Source organism: Sander lucioperca, chromosome 6, assembly GCF_008315115.2.
Source record: "Sander lucioperca isolate FBNREF2018 chromosome 6, SLUC_FBN_1.2, whole genome shotgun sequence".
Lineage (NCBI taxonomy): Eukaryota > Metazoa > Chordata > Actinopteri > Perciformes > Percidae > Sander > Sander lucioperca.
Genome location: NC_050178.1, coordinates 43,127,358 through 43,131,148, shown reverse-complemented (window position 1 = coordinate 43,131,148; position 3,791 = coordinate 43,127,358). Strand labels below are relative to the sequence as shown.

Sequence of the window (3,791 nt, the reverse complement as noted above, 5' to 3'; positions counted from 1 at the left end):
TAACTCACTCAGTAAGAGCGTGCACCCCATGTTGGCTGAGTCCTTTGCAGCGGCCCGGGTTCGAATCCGACCTGCAGCCCTTTGCTGCGAGTCATCCCCTCTCTTTCTCTCCCCCTTTCCTGTCTATCTACTGTCACTATCGAATAAAGGGAAAAGCCCCAAAAAATAATCTAAAAAAAAAAAAAAAAAAATGAGTAAGCTAAGTAATGAAATTGTCAAATCATATTTTAGTTGCTTTGTGTAATTAAATATAAATGTAGCTGATTGTGTTAAATGGGCTAATGTATCCAAATCATATCCTGGCAGACTTTGTGATATCAGTAAATATTGTATCGTTGTCCTAAGAATCGATATAATATCGTATGGTGATATAATGTGTGATTTACACCCCCTAGCCACTAGCTAGCGTTAGGCTAACGTTCCCTGTTGCCATGTGTTATGTTAACTAGCGTCACGTGCAGTGATGTTTGTGTTGCCTGTAACGTCCGTTTCGGAGCACTAAAGAGCAGCGCAGGCATTTAAGTGGCACCGAAATCTGCGTTGTCATTTGGTTTGGTAGATACTGGTCTTTTAGGAACCAGTGCCATATTGGCACCGGGTTTCAGTACCAAACTCTATATCTGAGATGCATCAATCCTGGCGTTAACACTCACATCTGTGTCATCTACAGCTGTGACATTTAAAGGCACTGAAGTAATGTTACCGTGACAGCAGTGATGATATTGTAATGCTTGTAATGTAATGTCACACAGAAATGTGTCGATTTGAAATTTATGACAAAAATATCTTTGGTATTTTTTTATTTTATTTTATTTTTTTTACATTTTTACTCTTTAAATTGGCAATAACTCAAAGGGAATAATCCTTCAAACTAAATTGTTCTGAAACAATAGCACTCTTCTGACTACAGCCGAGTTCTCATATGCCACAAAAAGAGTTGTTTAAATTTTCATCACTTGGAGAATGATAGGTTTGATGTGAAAATAGATGTTGGGGCAGCGTTTTAGAGAGAGTATTCTTTCATCTCAGGAAATGTAATAATGTAATATGTGAAAGATACGAATATATGATTAGTTCATGAAATTTGAAAGAGGTTTTGATGTTCTTACAGATACATGGGAAGTATATTAATTATCATCCATCTCGGTTAACAGTTGTAGAGGTGAAACAAAATAATTGAACATGAAAACTGTAACTATCAAACACGATCTAATTGTGATGTTTAACCTTAGAGAAGATACTGGCTTCTTCATTCCTCTTTAGCATTTAGTTTTATTTTTTCTAGTATAAATTGGTGTTTTTCCTCTAAATAATATTGTAATCATTATATGGTTAACGGCATTTCATTAATCATGTTCAGCCATTGATGTGATTTTGTACTTAATGCTTTAAATCCACTCAACCTCTGCAGTGTCTGCAGTGTTTACAGGGAGCCCAATATGATTTTACTGTGGGTATAAAAAAAAACATATGACTCTGAGCACTTTGACTGGTGTATGGTGAAAGTTCACCAACATTCCCAAAAAAAATCTAAGGTCTCGTTGCAGCGTGTCCCTATCATCTTCAGACTTCAAAGTCCAAAAACTGAAACGTCTTCAGTGATTAATGAGCAGTAATTAAGAGTTTTTACTCCTGATTGGTTTGCTATAGTCAGACATACAGAACTCTCCTAATAATGTTTACACATGCAGTAGTTTTGTTGTGTGAAAGGAGACAAAATAGATCATAAGTTCTCAGAAGGAGAGAAGGTTGCACGCATGTTCACACCTTGCACAGTACACCCAAAGATCCTCTATACTAAAGATGGTATGAAGCGGTACACACTTCCTGTCTCCTAAATGGGCATGGCCTGGATTCAAAGTGTCGACTCTGTGTACCATTTGCACTAGATGTGTTTTGCAGCTGACTCGACCTGAAGTGGCAGCTAGCAGGTGCTGCTGTCATCATTTTGCAACGTATTTTCGCTTGGATGATCTTCCACTGGCTTCACGCTGCTGTTAAGAAAGTTTTAAAAAGTTCTGAGTGGAGTACAGACTCATGATCATTTAAAAGATTAAAAGGCCTATCTATGAACAGCATGAAAAGCAGTGTTTGGGTGCTTATCCAGGAAGCTGTTTGGACACATTCATAATGAAACTGTGAGGGGGGAGGGGGCTTTTTGGCTGTGTCAGTGCTAATTAGCTCAAGCCTTTGATCTGGTGTGCTGCTTTTGACTACGGCTGAAAGTGTCTACCTTTAATTAGGACTCAGAATATATCACTTATTGTATGCAGTCCTGTTCTTTATACCCTATATCTTTGATCCCAGATTCCAGCTCATCAGCTTCTTTCTGTGTCGGCCAGCAATAGTCGTTTGAGTTGATTGAATGTTGCGTGCCAAAAAATAACTCTTCAAAGCTGTACCGTACTTTTCAGGGTGTGTTTGTGGCTTGTGCTGACATTGAAATCTAAACTACTTCTATGCATTCATACTGATGTTGAATAAATCCATATCAACCAAAAGGTCTGTGTGGCATTTTATTTTGCATCTTTGAAATACTTTTATCTTGCAAAGCATTGCGACACTTGACGACCTCTTGCCTGTTTCGGGCTTACGGTCAGCTCTGTGCGTTGCTATGGTTTTCATACACAAACCAACAAGCCAACAGTTTGCAAGGCTGCGGTAGAGATGCATGCCCAAAAGAAAAACCCACATCTCTGGTCGGAAGGAATAACAGCTACTTTTAAACATTATGAAAGACTTATATATCAATAGGTTTTTGGATATTCCCAAACATCGCAAAGCCAAACTTTTCAAGAAGGTGCATGTTGAAGGAACGAAAGAAGGATTTGTGTTTGCACCATCCAACAAGGCCACCGGTGGAAAAACTTAAAAAATCTTATTTTTGCATGGCTGCATGTAAACAGGATTATTAGTGCAATATTCATTTTCATTAACCATGTAAACAGTTTAGGGCAAAAAACGGAATATTATGTGCATGTAAACGTAATCACTCACACAATAGGCAATACAAAATGGAAAGTAGACAAGGCTAACAGGAGAGTGTCCAAGTAAGACGTCAATCATCACAGTCTGTGCAAGCCCACACAGTCCTGAGAAGATGTCTTCAGTAATCAAGGAAAATTAGGAACACCTGTGTGGGTGGACAATGGGTCTGAAGGCTTGAACCTGTCTGCATGTTTATGTTGTTTTCATTTCCCAACTGACAAGCAAACTATACTTTATGAACAAAGCGGTGCAGTGGCATTGTTCAACTTCTGAATGAAAAGAAACAATCATAAGCAGCTGTGCAGACAAAGTATGAGCAGCTCTCGGTTTTCTGTCAGTTGTTTATGCATGTGTACTTTTCTTTTGCTCAAACAGAATTTTACTTGCGTTACTAAACCCAAGAATGAAGGTTTTGAACATATGAGGTATGTTCATGGCAGTTCGTGAAATGGTTACGTTATTGAATATATTGATTCGTGAACAGGACACGATTATGTCGTTTTTTTCGTGTGGTGATTACGAATTTTAATTTAATGTATTTAAATGTGAAGCATGTTTCGTAATCACAGCACAACAATGGTAGGGAGTAGTATGAAAAGCAGAAAATCCGCGTAGGGAGGTTGGTCGGGGTGGAGGATGGGTCAAACAATACAGGACTTTCACCCCGGAGACCGGGGATCGTGTCCGGCGTGTTGCAGTTCCTTTCCGCGTTATTCATCCCGTTGTTTTCGGCGTGTCCTGCATGTGACGGTTCCTTTCCCTGTTCTCTTTTCCTAACCTCAACCGTCCCGTTGTTGTGCTGT

At 39.0% G+C, this 3,791-nt stretch overlaps 1 long non-coding RNA gene across 1 annotated transcript; it reads left to right on the top strand.

Moving 5' to 3' along the window:
* Positions 1-661: 661 nt before the first annotated feature.
* Positions 662-2,501, top strand: LOC116037313. The gene is made up of 2 exons (XR_004101830.1): positions 662-977; positions 1,008-2,501. It is a non-coding gene; the product is annotated as an uncharacterized LOC116037313 (long non-coding RNA).
* Positions 2,502-3,791: the final 1,290 nt, after the last annotated feature.